This window comes from Chroicocephalus ridibundus, chromosome 1, assembly GCF_963924245.1.
Source record: "Chroicocephalus ridibundus chromosome 1, bChrRid1.1, whole genome shotgun sequence".
Classification (NCBI taxonomy): domain Eukaryota; kingdom Metazoa; phylum Chordata; class Aves; order Charadriiformes; family Laridae; genus Chroicocephalus; species Chroicocephalus ridibundus.
Window position 1 is genome coordinate 149,058,030 of NC_086284.1, and position 11,649 is coordinate 149,069,678.

General features: G+C 39.1%; 1 long non-coding RNA gene across 4 annotated transcripts in view; it reads right to left on the minus strand.

Moving 5' to 3' along the window:
* Positions 1-10,479, minus strand: part of LOC134510182 (uncharacterized) — a 98,994-nt gene extending 88,515 nt beyond the window's left edge. For 3 of the 4 annotated variants that reach the window (XR_010069520.1, XR_010069522.1, XR_010069523.1), the window contains exon 1: positions 10,405-10,465. This is a non-coding gene — a long non-coding RNA (uncharacterized LOC134510182). Of the gene's footprint in view, positions 1-10,404 lie in introns of all 4 variants that reach the window. The other variant, XR_010069521.1, reaches the window with a different exon arrangement.
* Between the last annotated feature and the right edge of the window lie 1,170 nt (positions 10,480-11,649).

Genomic DNA, 11,649 nt, shown 5'->3' on the forward strand with positions numbered 1-11,649 from the left:
TCTTCTATCGCTATACTCCTATTAGCAATGATTCTCAATTTTGTTGATTTGCCTTTCACTGTTGTCCTGCCTTTAATGACACTGCACTAATGCGCACAAATGTTATGCAAGTCCATGTAGGTATCGACCTGTCTTTCCGAGCGAACAGAAAGAATTATTGAGTCACACTGAATGGAAACCATCACACCGCATAGCAGAGTATCTGCTTTCAGATCCAAAAATCTGAAAATTTTGGATTACAGAAGGAGATAAATGGATTAAGATTGATCTTTCAAAGGATTGTGAAATAAACGAGGGATAGAGGCTCTTATTCCTTCCTTGGTAGATACTTTTATTCTTTTCTTGGTTTTTTTGAAAGAGCATGATCATTACAGAAAGTTTAAAAAAAAAAACAAAACACAACCAAACAACCAACCCCAAAAAGAATGTAAAGTTCTTGATTAATTTCATTATTTAACGGAAAGATCAGATTTTTTTCCACAGGTGATTATACGCTGCATTATTACCTATTACCTGTTGTTGCAGTCTGCTTACTGATAAAAAAAATGGGTTTGAGAAGGAATTAAATGCCCATTTTTTTGCTATATCTTTGTGTTCACGAAGTTTGCAAACAGTTCAGTCAGAAAATAAAATAATCCACCTCCTGCCAACAGAAATATCACTACCTAATTAACAAGCCAGTGGAAAAACCCTTTTTTATTTCATAATTTCGTATACTCAAAGTCAAGTATCTATGAGCTGACATAAAATTTAGACACACTTGAGCCTTTGCAGTCTCCAGACAAAAGCCTTTTAATATTATGTAGAGACTGCACATATCCTCCAAAAGGCTAAGTAAAAGCATTCAAAATATTTACACAATACAAACAGAAACAGCCAAAAAGTAGATGGGATACAAGATCAGACTCTCCAAATATTTTTTTCATTGTTAAGATACAAAAAAAAAAAAAAAATTGTAATTACTAACCTGTTGCTAGAAAGTTGAAATGATAAGCTACTGAATAAAGATGGTGCTTTATCAAATAGCAACTTCTGTGAAGATTGCAAAAGTCTAGTGAATTAAAACCAAAATATATATATTTCTTTTCCTAAATGGACAGCCCAGTGTACACCTGTAGGTACTAAACTAAAACCAGGGCATGTCAGTTGGATGTATGGAGGATGCTGAGAACATGCAAAGGAGCAGAAAAGACTTCAATCATTTCCTTCTATCACCTTTGCTAAAAGTGAAAGCAACCCACCATATCTCCTGGTTCTTTTCTCCATTGTGTGGAATAACAAACCTGCCACAGGCAAAACTGAACACATTTTAAGGCATCTGCTTTGGGATTTCTCAGAGACAAGGGTATATCCTGACTTATCACTACCATCCTCCTAATTCGTTCATTTCTCTTGTACACCAGCATCTAACTGCTGTGTGCATTTTCTGAACGTGGCCTCCAAATATGGGCCGGATTCTGCCCTTATTTTTGGTACCTCTGCTGAAGACAAAGCCTCACTAAAACGAAGTTCAGCACAATATTGGACCCATTATGTCAGTGTTTCCATTTATTTCATTTCTAAGAAGTACTTTAATTAGACACTTGCAAATTTAATATTGGAAAGCCAGGGCAGGAAATTACCACTGTAGTTTGTTTGTTTTAGACTTCCTGCTGCTTGCCAGAGATGCTGACGGGTGTAGCACTCCTACTGAGAAAGAAAAAAAAAAAGGAAAAAAAAAAAAAAAGCAACTGCCATGCTTTTGGTCAAGGGGCTATTTCCTTTATCGAGTGTGCAAAGTACACTGGCATTTGGCTGCACTCACCTGCTTCCTTATCTTCTCTTAATATTGATAACTGTTTCTACATGTCAATCAAGTGCATAGAATTTTGATTTCAAGTAGTAGGTGGTTTTCAATTCTTATTTGGGTAAAACTCCTAAGCCACTTCTTTTTTACTGATACAAGCACAAGTCTGGAACAATTCCCCAATAACAAGTGCAATTCCTCTGCTGTTCAGGCAGATGCGAGAGTCCATGGATCCCTGAAGTTCACTTGGCTTAAAGTTCATGACACCTCTTTTACATGCAGGACATACTTTTTTTTTTTTAATCCAGGATTTATACTGGCAAAAGAGGAATCAAGGTAATAAAAAGGGCTACAGCCTGCATTGTAAGTTGTAGTGATGGGAAACCTCACAATCTTTGAAAGACATCTCTAATATGAAGGCACACATGCATGTAGACAGGAATTACTGAATTACTTTTCAGTGACTATTTTGCTGAGATTTCGAAGCAATTTAATAGTGCAATGTTCTTGAATTCCCGCACAAGGCAGGAACTTTAAGTATAAAATAAGAGTTATACAATACTAATGGTGATTAAGTTGTGCGCATGAAAAATTAAGAATATGAAAAAATACTTTAAGTACCTTAAGAAACTCTGCCTTAGTAGACAGTCTCTTATAACTCAGTAGAAACTGAGATCCTGCTGGATCTCAGCTTTTTAAATTATTTATAGGCTATAGGATAGTATTTTCCCACAGATCCTAACTACCATTTTTGGTTCCTGTACACTGGGAAACCAAATGGAAATTAATTTTTAAAATCGGTGATGTATTAACTTCATGCATGTAAGGCAGGGGATAGTTAAGCTTGACTGAAATATTTCTATTTTCTGAACAGATAAAGGTATTACCTCAGGTGCAGACTGACCTTTGAATCCTGCTGGATATAATCAAACTCCTTTCAGTCACTGAAGATATGACTAGCAACCTCAAGTAGAATTTCAGAAGTGCAGGTTTGGTGCTGTAATTAAAATCAAAACTCATCTGATAGCTCTCCAGTTCATATCCAATTGCTAAAGAAATTTGAGCTATAATCGTATTAGATCTCATGAACACCTCATTAAATGTTTGAATACAAAAAAAGCCCCCAATTTAATTGTCTTTTGAAGGATTTGCCTTGCTAAGTTTGCAGAATAAGTACTCAGTCACTGGAAACATGGGGACCACTTCAGTATTTAGTTTGATAAGTATCTTGGTAGGGTTTGTTTTCAGTGAAAACCAATGCAGCCCAAAGCATCTGTAATGATTTGGCCTCAGATCTACCCTTGTCATAATTTGCTCTACAGCGCTTCACTGTTAGTTCTTGGAGTTTTGTCTTTTTGTTTAAATCAGGAAAGGAATTTGCACTTCAGCCTCCCCTATCCATTAGGCTATACCTTCCACTAACTATCCTTTGAGGTCTGTTCCTTCCCCCTCCACCTACTCTTCTCTTTTGCTAGCCATTCATGTTGACTGGATGAAAGGGAATAATTCATTGCTCTTTTTTCCAGTTTGAAGGCTAGGTGTCCATCCGATGGAGAGTCAAAAATCAAGTTTTCTAAAGTAAACCAATGGGATAACAAGAGATTTAGCCATTGCTGGACCTGATCAACAGTTACATCAAGCAGAATCAGTTAACCAACACATTTCAGCTCGAGTTCTTCAGAATAAAAAAAAAAAAATCAGTCCAGTGTCTTGATAGCAACTAAAGATTATTCACGTACTTGATTTGCTATGGAAAATAATTTAGTCCACTACGTTGATCTATATTACAGTAAGACACTTTAATGTTTCAGTGAAAGTGCCTGTTGCACCTCTGCAGAAGGCAGTCTCGGAGATATGGGTGTCACCATTTATACTGTTCCAGATGTGTCTTCACACTGAATTTTTGTCAGGGTTTTATGATAGTAAATTTACTAGAATACCTTAATATTTTCACCAACATGTAAGCAAGCTTAAAAACGCATTATTCACCACAATATTTAAAATCTGCAAGGTGCTTACATCAGCATGATTATTGTTGTGCCTTCTGGGTTTCTACAATAATTTTTACTACTCTTCCCCATCACTAGGTCTATGCATGCTGAATTCCAGCTCCAACTTAGCCTAACGTCTAATTCCCCTTCTCCAGCTTCATCAAGCTTCTGCAATCAGGCTGGTATTCTCCATTCTCTGCATTTTTTTGCCTTACTACATCTGTCCTTCATCCCAGTTTAGCCAGACAAATCCTCCCTCCAGGGGAATGGAATTCTATACCTGCGCTTCCAGCTTCACCTTCCTCCAGCTGTCTGATTCAATGCCTCAGGCAATCCCATACTTCCTCAGTCTCATCAGTTTCCTTCAAGACAATGTTGAAGGAATGTGTCATTTCACCATTCCCATATTTCTTCTTTCTTCTTGTATATGTTTATTCATCTGTACTTTAAGTTCATCTATTATTATTAAGGACAGAATCTTCTGAAATAAATGGAAAATGTAATCTTCATGTAAATCACAAGGCTCTTAGAGGGGACTTTGAAAATACAGTTGAACCAATGATAAATATTGGAAGTAGTCACATTAGGAAGACAAAGTGTGCTTCAGAGTCCTGCAATACATTGGATTACGTTCAGGAAGTCATTAGAGACACCCTGGAGACTATAGTATTGGAAGATTCCCATTTGTCAGTATATTTTGGGAGATATGACACATGGGTTGTCTTATAAATCATTTTGACAGTCTTAAAGAAAAAGTTCCTTGAATCTAGCGCAATATTTTGCATAAAATAGTGTGCCTAGAGCCAACAACTTTATAAAAAGGAGGTGGCGGGTCTGCAAATAGATGAATGAAGTTAAAAGTACAAAGGAACTTGAGAAGCTGGGGAAAACAGTAAGGCAGAAATGTTTTAACTCATGGCTTGTGAGGGAAATATACTTCACGAATGAAGAATTCCGTGCATTAGCAACATGCTCCATTGTATAGTGATTGTGTGAGAGACACCCTAGACAAGAGCTAGCTCACCATAACACAAACACAGATTTTGGGAAGCACACTATTCAGTGAAAAAACAGAAATAGATGGATGTTAAAAGTGTTAGAATACTATGTGCTAATTGGTCTATATAAATTCCACAATCGTAAGAGTTAGTCTTGCTTTTTGATTTTGTTTCCCCGCTTGCTGAGACCCACAAAATCATACAGGAGGGAAGAGGTGCCTGGAGGCCACCTAATTGAACTTGCTGCTCAAAGTTGCAGCAGGTTAGTCAGGGCTTTGTTCAGTCAAGTTTGAACATCTCCAAGGATGGAGAGTCCATAAACTCTCCAGGTCCCTGTTGCAACATCTAACCACCCCTCCTCATGGTTGAAAGCTTTTTCTTATATCAAATTAGACCTTACCATGTTCTCACATTTTTGTGCCCATTACCTCTCACCCTTCCACCACACACCTTTGAAAAGAAACTGACTGCCTCTTCTCTTTAATATCTCATTAGGTGGCTCTAGGCACTGATAAAAATCTCCCTTTTGCCTACTCTTCTTATGGCTGAATAAATTCAGCTCTCAGCTGCTCATCATTATGCGCCTCCAGACCCCAACCATCCTGGTGGCCATTCACTGGACTCATTCCCGTATGTCAATATCTGTCTCATATTGGGGAGCCCCAAACTGAACCTGACACTCTAGACGCGGTTTCACAATCATAGATAAAGGGAAGGAAACATTTCCTTTTGGCCACACTCTTACTAATACAGCCCACCTTGTCCACCTTTGCTGCAAAGGCACACTGATGACTCGTGTTCAACTTGTTGTCCATTAGGACTCCCAGGCCCTTTTTTGCAAAGTTGCTTTCTAGCCTGTCAGGCCCCCAGCCCATTATTCCAGTCCAGGTGCAGTGCTCTGCACTTGCCTTTGTTGGACTTCATGGGGACATTTCATCAGCACATTTCTCCAGCCTAGGTCTCTGGATAGCAGCCCCATCTTCTAGTATTTCAGTTGCTCCCCCCATAACTCAGTATCACTTCGCAAACTTACCAGGAGTTCACTCTCTCCCATCATCCAAGTCATTCAGAGAGGTGTTATAAAATTTTGATGCCCATATCAGTCCTGATGTCCATATCATGTCACTGATGGCTGGCTGTCCACTGGCCTTCATAACACTGGCAGTCACGACTCTTTGAGCCCAAGAGTCCACCCAATCTTCCACTCAGCTTATCATTCACTTACCCAGTCCACATATCACGAATTTGGCTATAAGGATACTACTATAGGAGACCATGCTAGGTAAACCCATTTGTTGTACTTGGTCTCCTACATTTGGTGCTCCAGAAAGCCTTTGGAATATCAACCATGGCAGAGCTCTGATCTCAGGACAAGCTTCTGTTACTTCTTAAGCCAACTGCAGTAAAAGTCATGAGACAAATCCTATGTCAAGTATTTCAGTTACCCTGCAGTGATCCAGCTCCAAAGATCCTTAGACAGGAATCCTTCTGAGCTTTTGCAGCTGCAAAAGTGACATGTTGAAATACCGCTGGCCAGAGATGAGCAGTATACCAATACTGTTAAAATTGAGCAGTGTTACGACTACTCCCTTTAGTTCTTCTCTCACAAAATCCTCTAATAAATGGTGGAGGAATACTAATTTGCACTCTCTCCCCAACTCAAGTAACTTGCGTAGTCCCCACAGGTTTATTTCTGTAGAGGACTAATAGTTTGCTGTTGATTTCAACAGACCACTATTTTGACCTCTCTCTGTATCAATATACAAATTCTCAAAAACTTAAGTATTTGGTCTCCTTGAATAATATAAATTTCATAAAATTTGTTTTCATTGTGTTCTACTCAGATGAATATCGTGCTGAAATATTGTATAAACTATGCGTTCCTATCTTTGAAATTTATAATTAAATCCGAATGTCAATATGATTTATTTTTAAAACATCTCTTAAACACCATATTAGGAAAGAATACAACTCTACAATATGCAGTGGAGGAAAAAAAAAAAAAATAGATCCTTAAAAGCTGTAGACTACAGACACACTATTTTACATGAAACATAGCAGTAAATTCAATAAACTTTTACTCAAAATCAAGACGATTGAAGTGATTTGTAAACACGAAAGTGACATAATCTGCACCTATTCTTTGTAGATGCCCTTCAAAAAGTACCCAGAACTTCATCTCTGACTTTCCAACAAATTCACAGGCACTCATAAGAGCACAGCAATGAAAAAAAGATTCTTTCATTTTACGTCAGCGGTATTCACAATGCTGGAGAAAATTGGCTCTAACAGCCTTCCCGTTTTAACTATACACTCCATTAATTTCTGCACTGTCTTTGCTCTACCAACTAACTTTAACATTTAAAGGTAGGATAAAATAAACCATCCTTGTATCCCATTAAATATCTAGCTAACCTTTAACTTTTATTAAAATCAAGTTTTCAAAAGTCTTGTCTTAAGTTAGTATAAAGTAAACATACTCTTTACAAAGAAGCATTTAGGCCTTGGCTGCTTGGAGGGTTGCAGGCAGACCATTATGCTTACCCTGAGCCAAGCGTGAGCAGCTTACCCTGCAGAAGCCAAGCCTTGGCAGACAGGTGCTTCCACAAGAGATTTTTTTCTCAGAAAATGCAAAGCTGGTCCCTAACCCCTTCTCAAATCCCAGAAACCAGTTAGTGGCTGTGTATTCACATTGATGGTTGTACAAAGGCTGTCCATAGCTAAAAAACAGAAAGAGCATAGGCACGGAGGCCATTTATAGCACTGGAGAAGGCACATGGCATCAATACGGGGAAGCCTAGGGAAAGGGCCTGATGGAAATCTAAAAGAAGGTGGGACTAAAGGGGGGCAGGATGCTGGGAGGCTCTTTAGGATATGAAGCAGACCATTTCCTCCAGAGAAGGTGGAAGAGAATTTGAGAGAGTTAGGATGAGTACACAGGCACAGAAATTGTTTCAGACAGCCCAGCATTTGCCTCTTCTCACAGATGTTTTGGGAACTGTCCTGGACCTTGGTATCTTAGTATTAAATTGGTGGAAGATATATAGAGTCCACTCTTTCAAAACGAAGTCCTTGTCCACACCCTCTCCCCATTTTTACCTACTGTGCAAGAAGAATACCTCTGCAGGCAGAAAATCTCATGAAGCACCTTAGAGCCTCCATGTCTGCTACATTGCCACTTGCTTTGCTGACAGAGTGACTTCATACATGCACCTTTGTTTTATATTTGCTTTAAAATTCCTAATTGTGCAGTCCTGGTGAGGATGGGCCAGGTGCCTCTGTCTCCCGCCCTCCCCAGCTACCTGCTATCATCTTCCGCAATGACTGCTGCTGCTACCTATGCCCCACTTGACATCTACCTAGTCCTAAAAACAGATGAAAGTGCTGAATGAAAATGATCAGTGTCCATTGCCATAATTAAAAGAGAGCCATAAATTAAAATTATGGCAAAATTTTTTTTTGCCATAAAAAAAAATAGAGACTCGATCACTGTGGTGTCTCTCACTGGGAGCAGCCATTAGCAACATAATAGAGGAATCACAGAATGGTAGGGTTGGAAGGGACCTCTGGAGATCACCTAGTCCAACCCCCCTGCCAGAGCAGGGTCACCTAGAGCAGGTTGCACAGGAACGCGTCCAGACAGGTTTTGAATGTCTCCAGAGACGGAGACTCCACCACCTCTCTGGGCAGCCTGTTCCAGTGCTCTGCCACCCTCAAAGGAAAGAAGTTCCTCCTCATGTCTAGGTGGAACTTCCTGTGCTCAAGTTTGTGCCCATTACCTCTTGTCCTGTTGCCGGGGACCACTGAAAAGAGCCTGGCCCCATCCTCCTGACACCCACCCTTTAAGGATTTATATTTATTTATAAGGAATGTGAAACTCTTGCTCACAGCTCTACTGTACTGGTTCACACACAATGCAAAGTTTTCTTTGGGAAATGAGAGGTGTTCTCAAAGCACAAAACACAGATAAAGTGTTTTACAACCCATAGAAGAGATCATGTTTGAAACTGCCCATTTATGAAGTAGAGATAATTGTGGCTTTCTGTATCCCACACCTGGCTGTAAGCCCATCTTTAACCAACACAGAAAATCTGTCTGACAGAAAATAAAGGCTGAGAAATCAAACAGTGGAAATCAAGGACTCTCACAGTTAGTTTGGACATATTGGACATAGATGATAGATGTTACTATTTTATTTGTTACACGCTCATATTTAGGCAAATTATATTATATCCTTCAGATAAGTATGTAAACAATGATTATTTTAATAAACCACTTCTTTAGCATGCTTAAAAAATCTTTGCCCTCACTGTAAACATTTTTAAAGCCATTAACAAAACTAAGGACAGTACTATTGGCATGATTTTCTTTTGGGGAGGCACTGATAATCTGGACAACACTTTAGTAGTTGTGTTTGTTTTTTCACTAGCTTTTGTGCCAATTAAGGCTGCATGACTGCAGAGCAAGCCTTTGCTTAATTAACAAAAGGTAGCCTAGTTAGTCCAGCATCTTTTATTAGACAAACAATTTAGATGAGAGATACACAAGTGTAAAGCTTGAAGCACACATTGTTTGCCCAAAGGCGTCTGCTGTTGTAAACCGTATGTAAGGCCGTATGCAGCGTACCCCGTATTGTCACCGTTGGACGTCAGCAGACTTAATATTTATACCAGCATCTTATTAAAAACCTGGTCCTGCAGTTAATGGCACAGGATTTTTTCTTCAGCCAAGCCTAACAATCTCTGTCACCTAACAAATGACTTTGTAGAAAAATGGCGACAAATGTTGATCAGTTGTCCCCTTTACTGACTCTCACCATAAGTAACTTCTGATAATGAGTCAGCCAGAAGCTGCTCAAACTTTCTTAGCAGGAGTCTCTAAGAAACCTTTTTATAAATGGATTAGTGGCTTATTTTTTCTCCTGGAGCCCACCCCTAAGCTCAAGAAGACACCTGAAACAGAGAACAGAAGGTTCCTTAACTTGAGGTGGGGTGCGGGCTGGAAATCAAGGATATACTCAAGCACAGCTCTTCATCTGCTGGCTTGTTTGTGTTTCCGTTCCTCTAGACAAAAAAAAAAACCAAACAAAAAAACAAACAAACAAAAAAAAACCAAAAGACAAACAAACAAAAAACCAAAAAAGACACCACAAAACAAAAAACACCAAAAAAAGCCCATCTCACAAGAAACCCACACCACAGAAACCAAAATCCCCCCAGAACACAACACACACAAGAAAAACCCCAAAAAACCTCTATCAGAAAAAAAAAATAAAATCAAAACCTAACAACCACCTGCTTAAACAGAACCTCCTGGCAGCTTACAGGAACATTGCAATAGCATTCAATTTGCTGGGAACTGGCTAAATTTCTATTATTAAAGTTTCATTTAAAGATCTTTATCAATATCATCTTTTATTTTAAAGCTCTTAAAACACTCCACAGAGTTTTAAACACACACCACTCGCCAGTATCCTGCTCCTCCTGGACAGGAGCATAAGCAGCTACTCTAAAAATCGCTAAAGGTGCAGAGAAATTTACCAAAAAAAAAAAAAAAAAATGTTGGAGGACCTAATTAGTTGTAGTTTCTAACCTAGAAAAGACAATGCTTAGTACTAACACTCTGGTACCTTAAGAAAAACTCAGAAGGTGCGAAGAACAGCGTAATTCCACCGCAGTCCCTTGTATGTCTCACAGGGTATGAACTAGTAGCTTTTTCTGGAGGCTGCAGGAACACCCCGTACCCGGACTCCGCATAGTGTGGGCTGGGTAACTCCCGCCGTTATCGCCTCCTGTCTTTCGTTAAACAGCTATGGCTGTCAGTGCAACTTCATTGCAGTGAAAGCAGACGCTCCCAACCCCGTGGCAGACACAGTTCTCAAACTTGTGGGTAACAGAAAGCTGTTTTATTGTACAGAAGGAAACTAAAGTAGTTATGCCTCCTCACCCCCCCTAAAAAAAACCCCAACAAAACATTTTAGGTTTTAATAGCAGTCCCCCCAGATGGCAACAACTCAAAGAAAGTGGTATGGCCGTGCCAAGAGGCAGAAGTCAGAAAGGTTTGACAAAGTCAAAAAGGTTTGGAAATTACTTCAGAAGCAAAACAAGATTGCAACTTTGTCATTTATGATATAAAATCAGTATCTAGACAGGCAGGATAAGTTGCCTCAAAGTCCTAACTTATTGCCCTCAAAGAATTCAGATTAGTTTTTGATGTGTGATAAACCCTTAGTAAAAATATAAATGTCCATAGTTCCTTTGCACTACCTTCCAGCCCTGAAAGCAAAACAGCACATTCACAATTGCAACTCTCCTACTTCCAGGGCCTGCAGGCTATTTCTCTCTTTGAGGTGTTAACAAGCCTCTGCTGAGTGTACTTATGTCTAACGCAAAAGCTAACCCTCAGCTTTATACAAGACAACATCAATATACCTAACACGTCTGTCTTGTACGCCCTGAATCGTCTGTGGATGAGTTTAAATATGTTATGTTTCCTTTTGCTAATCCTACAAAGTCAAATCTTAGTGACAATAATATGATTTTATTCTTTTGGTCTGTTGATATTAATTTTTTTTTTTTTTTTAAGAACTAAGTACAATCACTTGAGGCCTATTTAAAAAGCCATAAATTAGCCGAGGTGTAACCAAGAGCAAATTGAGTAGCAAGGGCAAGGCATCATAACCGATAAACACATGAGAGAGCATTACTGAAGACTACTAGCTGAATATGCAGGCCTGGGAAGAAGGTTGTCTTGTTTCAAAGCTTGTAAATTGATGCTATTAATGCTTTAATCACTGTTCAAACACAACTAACAGATCTCTAGATTGCCTTCTTGCTTTCTCCTCTGAAGATGCCATTGCAACACAGGTGTGGTA